Source organism: Carcharodon carcharias, chromosome 13 (assembly GCF_017639515.1).
Source record: "Carcharodon carcharias isolate sCarCar2 chromosome 13, sCarCar2.pri, whole genome shotgun sequence".
NCBI lineage: Eukaryota > Metazoa > Chordata > Chondrichthyes > Lamniformes > Lamnidae > Carcharodon > Carcharodon carcharias.
The window spans coordinates 71,406,482-71,417,016 of record NC_054479.1 but is presented as its reverse complement, the minus strand read 5'-3'; the positions used below and the strand labels follow the sequence as shown (position 1 = coordinate 71,417,016).

The 10,535-nt window shown below is 56.1% G+C and overlaps 1 pseudogene; it reads right to left on the bottom strand.

Annotated features, from left to right (window-relative positions):
• Nucleotides 1-2,869: 2,869 nt before the first annotated feature.
• On the bottom strand, nucleotides 2,870-9,217 carry LOC121286070 (annotated as a pseudogene).
• Nucleotides 9,218-10,535: the final 1,318 nt, after the last annotated feature.

The window sequence follows — 10,535 nt, the reverse complement described above, 5'->3', positions numbered from 1 at the left end:
GGTGTGGGAGTGAGTGTGGGTGTGAGTGTGATTGTCTTTTTGGTTGTGGGTGTGAGTGTGGTTGTGGGTGTGGGAGTGAGTGTGGGTGTGAGTGTGGGTGTGAGTGTGGGTGTGGGTGTGGGTGTGAGTGTGGGTGTGAATGTGAGTGGGTTTGTGGGTGTGTGTTTGGGTGTTGGTGTGAGTGTGAGTGTGTGTCTGGGTGTTTGTGTGGGCGTGGATGTGGGAGAGTGTTTGGGTGTGGGTGTGGTTCTTGGTGTGGTTGTGGGTTGGAGTGTGGGTGTGGGAGTGAGTGTGGGTGTGGGTGTGGTTGTGGGTGTGGGTGTGAGTGTGGGTGTGGGTGTGAGTTTGGGTGTGTTGTGGGTGTGGGTGTGGATGTGGTTGTGAGTGTGTGTGTGGGTGTGGGTGTGGGTGTGGTTGTGGGTGTGAGTGTGGGTGTGGGTGTGGTTGTGGGTGTGGATGTGGATTTGTGTGTGGGTGTGGGTGTGGGTGTGAGTGTGGGTGTGAGTGTGGGTGTGAGTGTGTGTGTGGGTGTGGGAGTGAGTGTGGGTTTGGGAGAGTGTGTGAGTGTGGGTGTGGGTGTGTGTTGGTGAGTGTGTGGGTGTGGGTGTGAGTGTGAGTGTTTGGGTGTGGTTGTGTGTGTGAGTGTGGCTGTGACTGTGAGTGTGTGTGTGGGTGAGTGTGTGGGTTTGGGTGTGGGTGTGAGTGTGGGTGTGGGAGTGGCTGTGGTTGTGGGTGTGAGTGTGGGTGTGGGTGTGTGCGGGTATGAGCGTGAGTGTGTGTGTGTGCACGTGGGTGTGGGTGTGTGTGTGTGTGGGTTTGGGTGTGGTTGTGGGTGTGAGTGCGGGTGTGGGAGTGATTGTGGGTGTGGGTGTGGGTGTGGGTGTGGGTGTGGGTGTGGGTGTGAGTGTGAGTGTGAGTGTGACTTTGTTTGTGGGATTGTTTTTGGGTTTGGGTGTGAGTGTGAGTGTGGGTGTGGGTGTGGTTGTGGGTGTGGATGTGGATTTGTGTATGGGTGTGGGTGTGGGTGTGAGTGTGGTTGTGAGTGTGAGTGTGGGTGTGGGTGTGGGAGTGAGTGTGGGTGTGGATGTGAGTGTGATTGTGAGTGTGAGTGTGGGTGTGGGTGTGGGTGTGAGTGTGAGTGTGGGTGTGGGTGTGGGTGTGGGTGTGTGTGTGTTGTTGTGGGTGTTGGTGTGTTGGTGTGGCTGTGGGTGTGGCTGTGGCTGTGAGGGTGTGAGTATGTGAGAGTGTGGGTGGGTGCATGTGAGGGTGTGGGTATTTTGGTGTGAGTGTGAGTGTGGGTGTGAGTGCAGGTGTGTAGCTGTTGGTGAGGGTGTCAGATTGTGAGTGGGTGTGAGGGAGTTGGTGTGAGGGTGTGGGAGTGAGTGTGTGGGTGTGAGACTGGAGTGAGAGTTTGTGAGGGTTTGGGTGTGAGTGTGGGTTTGGGTGTGTGGGTGGGGGTTTTAGAGTGGGTGTGGGTGTGTGGTTGGTGGTGTGGGTGTGGGTGCGATTGTGTGGGTGTGATTGTGTCTGTGAGTGTGAGTGTGAGTGTGAGTGTGATTGTGAGTGTGTGTGTGGGTGTGGGTGAGGGTATGGGTGTGGGTGTGAGTGTGGGTGTGCATGTTGGTATGGTTGTGTGTGTGAGTGTTGGTGTGGGTGAGAGTGCAGGTGTGAGTGTGAGTTTGTGTGTGGGTCTGTGTGTGGGTGTGGGTTTGGGTGTCAGTGTGAGTGTGGGTGTGGTTGTGAGTGTGGGTGTCGGTGTGGGTGTGAGTGTGAGTGTGGGTGTGAGTGTGGGTGTGAGTGTGGTTGTGGGTGTGGGAGTGAGTGTGGGTGTGAGTGTGGGTTTGAGTGTGGGTGTGATTGTGGTTGTGGGTGTGGGTGTGAGTGTGTGTGTGGGTGTGGGTGTGAATGTGGGTGTGAGTGTGAGTGCGTTTGTGGGTGTGTGTTTGGGTGTGGGTGTGAGTGTGAGTGTGTGTCTGGGTGTTTGTGTGGGCGTGGGTGTGGGTGTGAATGTGGGTGTGGGTGTGGTTCTTGGCGTGGTTGTGGGTTGGAGTGTGGGTGTGGGAGTGTGGGTGTGGGTGTTGTTGTGAGTGTGGGTGTGGGTGTGAGTGTGGGTGTGGGTATGGGTGTGGGTGAGGATGTGGGTCTGAGTGTGTGTGTGGGTGTTGTGAGTGTGGGTGTGGGTGTGAGTGTGGGTGTGGGTATGGGTGTGGGTGTGGATGTGGGTCTGAGTGTGTGTGTGGGTGTGGGTGTGAGTGTGGGTGTGGGTGTGAGTGTGAGTGTGAGTGTGAGTGTGGGTGTGAGTATGAATGTGTGTGGGGGTGTGATTGTGAGTGTCTGTGGGTGTGGGTGTGAGTGTCGTTGTGAGTGTGAGTGTGGGTGTGGGTGTGGGTGTGGGTGCGGGTGTGAGTGTGAGTGTGGGTGTGGGTGTGGGTGTGAGTGTGGGTGTGGGTGTGGGTGTGAGTGTGGGTGTGTGTGTGTTGTTGTGGGTGTTGGTGTGTGGCTGTGGCTGTGGGTGTGGCTGTGGCTGTGAGGGTGTCAGTACGGGAGAGTGTGGGTGGGTGCATGTGAGGGTGTGGGTATGTAGGTGAGAGTGCAGGTGTGTAGCTTTTGGTGAGGGTGTCAGATTGTGAGTGGGTGTGAGGGAGTTTGTGTGTGTGTGGGAGTGAGTGTGTTGGTGTGAGGCTGGAGTGAGAGTTTGTGAGGGTGTGGGTGTGAGTGTGGGTTTGGGTGTGTGGGTGGGGGTGTTAGAGTGGATGTGGGTGTGTGGTTGGTGGTGTCGGTGTGGGTGCGATTGTGTGGGTGTGATTGTGTCTGTGCGTGTGAGTGTGATTGTGAGTGTGTGTGTGTGTGTGGGTCAGGGTATGAGTGTTTGTGTGAGTGTGGGTGTGCATGTGGGTGTGGTTGTGGGTGTGAGTGTGGGTGTGGGTGTGAGTGCACGTGTGAGTGTGAGTTTGTGTGTGGGTCTGTGTGTGGGTGTAGGTTTGGGTGTCAGTGTGAGTGTGGGTGTGGTTGTGAGTGTGGGTGTGTGTGTGGGTGTTTGTGTGAGTGTGGGTGTGAGTGTGGGAGTGGGAGTGAGTGTGGGTGTGAGTGTGATTGTGTTTTTGGTTGTGGGTGTGAGTGTGGTTGTGGGTGTGGGAGTGAGTGTGGGTGTGAGTGTGGGTGTGGGTGTGGGTGTGAGTGTGGGTGTGAGTGTGAGTGGGTTTGTGGGTGTGTGTTTGGGTGTGGGTGTGAGTGTGAGTGTGTGTCTGGGTGTTTGTGTGGGCGTGGATGTGGGAGAGTGTTTGGGTGTGGGTGTGGTTCTTGGTGTGGTTGTGGGTTGGAGTGTGGGTGTGGGAGTGAGTGTGGGTGTGGGTGTGGTTGTGGGTGTGGGTGTGAGTGTGGGTGTGGTTGTGAGATTGGGTGTGTTGTGGGTGTGGGTGTGGATGTGGTTGTGAGTGTGTGTGTGGGTGTGGGTGTGTGTGTGGATGTGGGTGTGAGTGTGACTGTTTATGTGGGTGTGTTTTTGGGTTTGGGTGTGGGTGTGAGTGTGGGTGTGGGTGTGGTTGTGGGTGTGGATGTGGATTTGTGTGTGGGTGTGGGTGTGGGTGTGAGTGTGGGTGTGAGTGTGGGTGTGGGTGTGGGAGTGAGTGTGGGTTTGGGTGTGGGTGTGAGTGTGAGTGTGAGTGTGGTTGTGAGTGTGAGTGTGAGTGTGTGTGTGGGTGTGGGTGTGGGTGTGAGTGTGGGTGTGGGTGTGAGTGTGGGTGTGGGTGTGGTTGTGTGTGTGTGGTTGTCAGTGTTGGTGTGTGGGTGTGGCTGTGGGTGTGGCTGTGGCTATGTGGGTCTGAGTATGTGAGAGTGTGGGTGGGTGCATGTGACGGTGTGGGTATGTGGGTGTGAGTGTGAGTGTGGGAGTGAGTGCAGGTGTGTAGCTGTTGGTGAGGGTGTCAGAGTGTGAGTGGGTGTGAGGGAGTTGGTGTAAGGGTTTGGGTGTGAGTGTGTGGGTGTGAGTCTGGGGTGAGAGGTGGCGAGGGTGTGGGTGTGAGTGTGGGTTTGGGTGTGTTGGTGGGGGTGTTAGAGTTGGTGTGGGTGTGTGGTTGGGGGTGTGGGTGTGAGTGTGTGGGTATGAATGTGTCTGTGAGTGTGAGTATGAGTGTGATTGTGAGTGTGTGTTGGGTGCGGGTGAGTGTATGGGTGTGGGTGTGAGTTTAGGTGTGCATGTGGTTGTGGTTGTGGGTGTGAGTGTGGGTGAAGGGTGTGAGTGCCGGTGTGAGTGTGAGTTTGTGTGTGGGTCTGTGTGTGGGTGTGTGTTTGGATATCAGTGTGAGTGTGGGTGTGGGTGTGGTTGTGAGTGTGAGTGTGGGTGTGAGTGTGAGTGTGGGTGTGAGTGTGGTTGTGGGAGTGAGTGTGGCTGTGAGTGTGATTGTGTTTTTGGTTGTGGGTGTGAGTGTGGTTGTGGGTGAGGGAGTGAGTGTGGGTGTGAGTGAGGGTGTGAGTGTGGGTGTGAGTGTGGTTGTGGGTGTGGGTGTGAGTGTGTGTGTGGGTGTGGGTGTGAGTGTGGGTGTGAGTGTGAGTGGTTTTGTGGGTGTGTGTTTGGGTGTGGGTGTGAGTGTGTGTGTGGGTGTGTGTTTGGGTGTGGGAGTGATTGTGAATGTGGGTGTGAGAGCGTGTGTGGGTGTGGGTGGGTGTGAGAGTGTGGGTGTGAGTGTGGGTGTGAGTGTGGTTGTGGGTTTGTGTGTGGGTGTGGGTGAGGGTATGAGTGTGGGTGTGCATGCGGGTGTGGTTGTGGGTGTGAGTGTGGGTGTGTGTGAGTGCAGGTGTGAGTGTGGGTGTGGGTGTGGCTGTGAGTGTGATTGTGTTTTTGGTTTTGGGTGTGAGTGTGGTTTTGGGTGTGGGTGTGATTTTGTTTGTGGTTGTTTTTTTGAGTGTGGGTGTGAGTGTGAGTGGTTTTGTGGGTGTGTGTTTGGGTGTGGGTGTGAGTGTGAGTGTGTGTGTGGGTGTGTGTTTGGGTGTGGGAGTGAGTGTGGGTGTGGGTGTGAGTGTGTGTGTGGGTGTGGGTGGGTGTGTGAGTGTGGGTGTGAGTGTGGGTGTGAGTGTGGTTGTGGGTGTGGGTGTGAGTCTGGGTGTCAGTATGAGTGTGAATGTGGGTGTGAGTGTGAGTGCGGATGTCGGTGTGGGTGTGAGTGTGGGTGTGAGTGTGTGTGGGTGTTGCTGTGAGTGTGGGTGTGAGTGTGAGTGTGAGTGTGGGTGTGGGTGTGGGTGTGGGTGTGAGTGTGGGTGTGAGTGTGTGTGGATGTGGGTGTGAGTGTGTGTGTGTGCGTGTGGGTGTTTGTGTGTGTGAGTGACTGCGGGTGTGGCTGTGGCTGTGATGGTGTGAGTGTGTGGGTGGTGCACCTGTTGCATGTGGCTGTGGGTTTGGGTGTGTGTGTGCGTGTGGGTGTGAGTGTGAGTGAATTTGTGGGTGTGTGTGTGGGTGTGATTGTGACTGTGGGTGTGAGTCTGAGTGTCTGTGTGTGTGGGTGTGAGGTTGGGTGTGAGTGTGAGTATGAATGTGTGTGTGGGTGTGAGTGTGAGTGTCTGTGGGTGTAGGTGTGAGTGTGGGTGTGGGTGTGGGAGTGTGTGTGTGGTTCTGGGTGTTGTTGTTTGGGTGTGGGTGTGGCTGTGGCTGTGAGGGTGTGAGTATGTGAGTGTGTGAGGGTGTGGTTTTGTGGGTGTGAATGTTAGTGTGCTTGTGAGTGCGGGTGTGTAGTAGTTGCTGAGGGTGTGAGAGTGTGAGTTGGTGTGAGGGAGTGGGTGAGACGGTGCGGGTGTGAGTTTGTGGGTGTGAGGCTGGGGTGAGAGGTTGCGAAGGTTTGGGTGTGATCGTGGGTTTGGGAGAGTGTGTGAGTGTGGGTGTGGGTGTGTGTTGGTGAGGTTGTGGGTGTGGGTGTGAGTGTGAGTGTTTGGGTGTCATTGTGTGTGTGAGTGTGGCTGTGAGTGTGAGTCTGTGTGTGGATGAGTGTGTGGGTTTGGGTGTGGGTGTGAGTGTGGGTGTGGGAGTGGGTGTGGTTGTGGGTGTGAGTGTGGGTGTGGGTGTGAGTGCGGGTATGAGCGTGAGTGTGTGTGTGTGCACGTGGGTGTGGGTGTGAGTGTGTGTGTGGGTTTGGGTGTGGTTGTGGGTGTGAGTGCGGGTGTGGGAGTGATTGTGGGTGTGGGTGTGAGTGTGGGTGTGGGTGTGGGTGTGAGTGTGAGTGTGAGTGTGAGTGTGAGTGTGACTGTGTTTGTGGGTGTGTTTTTGTGTTTGGGTGTGGGTGTGAGTGTGGGTGTGGGTGTGGTTGTGGGTGTGGATGTGGATTTGTGTGTGGGTGTGGGTGTGGGTGTGAGTGTGGTTGTGAGTGTGAGTGTGAGTGTGGGTGTGGGTGTGGGAGTGAGTGTGGGTGTGGGTGTGGGTGTGGTTGTGGGTGTGGGTGTTGGTGTGTTGGTGTGGCTGTGGGTGTGGCTGTGGCTGTGAGGGTGTGAGTATGTAAGAGTGTGGGTGGGTGCATGTGAGGGTGTGGGTATTTTGGTGTGAGTGTGAGTGTGGGTGTGAGTGCAGGTGTGTAGCTGTTGGTGAGGGTGTCAGATTGTGAGTGGGTGTGAGGGAGTTGGTGTGAGGGTGTGGGAGTGAGTGTGTGGGTGTGAGACTGGAGTGAGAGTTTGTGAGGGTGTGGGTGTGATTGTGGGTTTGGGTGTGTGGGTGGGGGTGTTAGAGTGGGTGTGGGTGTGTGGTTGGTGGTGTGGGTGTGGGTGCGATTGTGTGGGTGTGATTGTGTCTGTGAGTGTGAGTGTGGGTGTGAGTGTGAGTGCGGATGTAGGTGTGTGTGGGGGTGTGGGTGTGGGTGTGAGTGTGGTTGTGAGTGTGAGTGTGGGTGTGGGTGTGGGAGTGAGTGTGGGTGTGGGTGTGGGTGTGGTTGTGGGTGTGGGTGTGAGTGTGGGTGTGGGTGTGTGTGTGTTGTTGTGGGTGTTGGTGTGTTGGTGTGGCTGTGGGTGTGGCTGTGGCTGTGAGGGTGTGAGTATGTAAGAGTGTGGGTGGGTGCATGTGAGGGTGTGGGTATTTTGGTGTGAGTGTGTGTGTGGGTGTGAGTGCAGGTGTGTAGCTGTTGGTGAGGGTGTCAGATTGTGAGTGGGTGTGAGGGAGTTGGTGTGAGGGTGTGGGAGTGAGTGTGTGGGTGTGAGACTGGAGTGAGAGTTTGTGAGGGTGTGGGTGTGATTGTGGGTTTGGGTGTGTGGGTGGGGGTGTTAGAGTGGGTGTGGGTGTGTGGTTGGTGGTGTGGGTGTGGGTGCGATTGTGTGGGTGTGATTGTGTCTGTGAGTGTGAGTGTGGGTGTGAGTGTGAGTGCGGATGTGGGTGTTGGTGTGAGTGTGGGTGTGAGTGTTTGTGGGTGTTGCTGTGAGTGTGGGTGTGAGTGTGAGTGTGAGTGTGGGTTTGGGTGTGGGTGTGGGTGTGAGTGTGGGTGTGGGAGTGGCTGTGGTTGTGGGTGTGAGTGTGGGTGTGGGTGTGAGTGCGGGTATGAGCGTGAGTGTGTGTGTGTGCACGTGGGTGTGGGTGTGAGTGTGTGTGTGGGTTTGGGTGTGGTTGTGGGTGTGAGTGCGGGTGTGGGAATGATTGTGGGTGTGGGTGTGGGTGTGAGTGTCGGTGTGGGTGTGGGTGTGAGAGTGAGTGTGAGTGTGAGTGTGACTGTGTTTGTGTGTTTGTTTTTGGGTTTGGGTGTGGGTGTGAGTGTGGGTGTGGGTGTGGTTGTGGGTGTGGATGTGGATTTGTGTGTGGGTGTGGGTGTGGGTGTGAGTGTGGGTGTGAGTATGGGTGTGAGTGTGAGTGTGGGTGTGGGTGTGGGAGTGAGTGGGTGTGGGTGTGGGTGTGGGTGTGAGTGTGATTGTGAGTGTGGTTGTGATTGTGAGTGTGAGTGTGAGTGTGAGTGTGGGTGCGGGTGTGAGTGTGAGTGTGAGTGTGAGTGTGAGTGTGAGTGTGGGTGTGGGTGTGGGTGTGGGTGTGGGTGTGGGTGTGGGTGTGTGTGTGTTGTTGTGGGTGTTGGTGTGTTGGTGTGGCTGTGGGTGTGGCTGTGGCTGTGAGGGTGTGAGCATGTGAGAGTGTGGGTGGGTGCATGTGAGGGTGTGGGTATTTTGGTGTGAGTGTGAGTGTGGGTGTGAGTGCAGGTGTGTAGCTGTTGGTGAGGGTGTCAGATTGTGAGTGGGTGTGAGGGAGTTGGTGTGAGGGTGTGGGAGTGAGTGTGTGGGTGTGAGACTGGAGTGAGAGTTTGTGAGGGTGTGGGTGTGAGTGTGGGTTTGGGTGTGTGGGTGGGGGTGTTAGAGTGGGTGTGGGTGTGTGGTTGGTGGTGTGGGTGTGGGTGCGATTGTGTGGGTGTGATTGTGTCTGTGAGTGTGAGTGTGAGTGTGATTGTGAGTGTGTGTGTAAGTGTGGGTGAGGGTATGGGTGTGGGTGTGAGTGTGGGTGTGCATGTGGGTATGGTTGTGGGTGTGAATGTGGGTGTGGGTGAGAGTGCAGGTGTGAGTGTGAGTTTGTGTGTGGGTCTGTGTGTGGGTGTGGGTTTGGGTGTCAGTGTGAGTGTGGGTGTGGTTGTGAGTGTGGGTGTGGGTGTGGGTGTGAGTGTGAGTGTGGGTGTGAGTGTGGTTGTGGGTGTGGGAGTGAGTGTGGGTGTGAGTGTGGGTTTGAGTGTGGGTGTGATTGTGGTTGTGGGTGTGGGTGTGAGTGTGTGTGTGGGTGTGGGTGTGAATGTGGGTGTGAGTGTGAGTGCGTTTGTGGGTGTGTGTTTGGGTGTGGGTGTGAGTGTGAGTGTGTGTCTGGGTGTTTGTGTGGTCGTGGGTGTGGGTGTGAATGTGGGTGTGGGTGTGGTTCTTAGCGTGGTTGTGGGTTGGAGTGTGGGTGTGGGAGTGTGGGTGTGGGTGTTGTTGTGAGTGTGGGTGTGGGTGTGAGTGTGGGTGTGGGTATGGGTGTGGGTGTGGATGTGGGTCTGAGTGTGGGTGTGGGTGTGGGTGTGAGTGTGGGTGTGGGTGTGAGTGTGAGTGTGAGTGTGAGTGTGGGTGTGGGTGTGAGTATGAATGTGTGTGGGGGTGTGAGTGTGAGTGTCTGTGGGTGTGGGTGTGGGTGTGAGTGTGGGTATGATTGTGTGGGTGTGGGTGTGGGTGTGGGTGCTGGTGTGAGTGTGCGTGTGGGTGTGGGTGTGGGTGTGGGTGTGAGTGTGGGTGTGGGTGTGGGTGTGGGTGTGAGTGTGGGTGTGTGTGTGTTGTTGTGGGTGTTGGTGTGTGGCTGTGGCTGTGGGTGTGGCTGTGGCTGTGAGGGTGTCAATACGGGAGAGTGTGGGTGGGTGCATGTGAGGGTGTGGGTATGTAGGTGAGAGTGCAGGTGTGTAGCTTTTGGTGAGGGTGTCAGATTGTGAGTGGGTGTGAGGGAGTTTGTGTGTGTGTGGGAGTGAGTATGTTGGTGTGAGGCTGGAGTGAGAGTTTGTGAGGGTGTGGGTGTGAGTGTGGGTTTGGGTGTGTGGGTGGGGGTGTTAGAGTGGGTGTGGGTGTGTGGTTGGTGGTGTCGGTGTGGGTGCGATTGTGTGGGTGTGATTGTGTCTGTGCGTGTGAGTGTGATTGTGAGTGTGTGTGTGTGTGTGGGTGAGGGTATGAGTGTTTGTGTGAGTGTGGGTGTGCATGTGGGTGTGGTTGTGGGTGTGAGTGTGGGTGTGGGTGTGAGTGCACGTGTGAGTGTGAGTTTGTGTGTGAGTCTGTGTGTGGGTGTCGGTTTGGGTGTCAGTGTGAGTGTGGGTGTGGTTGTGAGTGTGGGTGTGTGTGTGGGTGTTTGTGTGAGTGTGGGTGTGAGTGTGGGTGTGGGAGTGAGTGTGGGTGTGAGTGTGATTGTGTTTTTGGTTGTGGGTGTGAGTGTGGTTGTGGGTGTGGGAGTGAGTGTGGGTGTGAGTGTGGGTGTGAGTGTGGGTGTGGGTGTGGGTGTGAGTGTGGGTGTGAGTGTGAGTGGGTTTGTGGGTTTGTGTTTGGGTGTGGGTGTGAGTGTGAGTGTGTGTCTGGGTGTTTGTGTGGGCGTGGATGTGGGAGAGTGTTTGGGTGTGGGTGTGGTTCTTGGTGTGGTTGTGGGTTGGAGTGTGGGTGTGGGAGTGAGTGTGGGTGTGGGTGTGGTTGTGGGTGTGAGTGTGGGTGTGGTTGTGAGATTGGGTGTGTTGTGGGTGTGTGTGGATGTGGTTGTGAGTGTGTGTGTGGGTGTGGGTGTGTGTGTGGATGTGGGTGTGAGTGTGACTGTTTATGTGGGTGTGTTTTTGGGTTTGGGTGTGGGTGTGAGTGTGGGTGTGGGTGTGGTTGTGGGTGTGGATGTGGATTTGTGTGTGGGTGTGGGTGTGGTAGTGGGTGTGGGTGTGGGAGTGAGTGTGGGTTTGGTTGTGGGTGTGAGTGTGAGTGTGAGTGTGGTTGTGAGTGTGAGTGTGGGTGTGGGTGTGAGTGTGGGTGTGGGTGTGAGTGTGGGTGTGGGTGTGTGTGTGTGGTTGTCAGTGTTGGTGTGTGGGTGTGGCTGTGGGTGTGGCTGTGGCTAT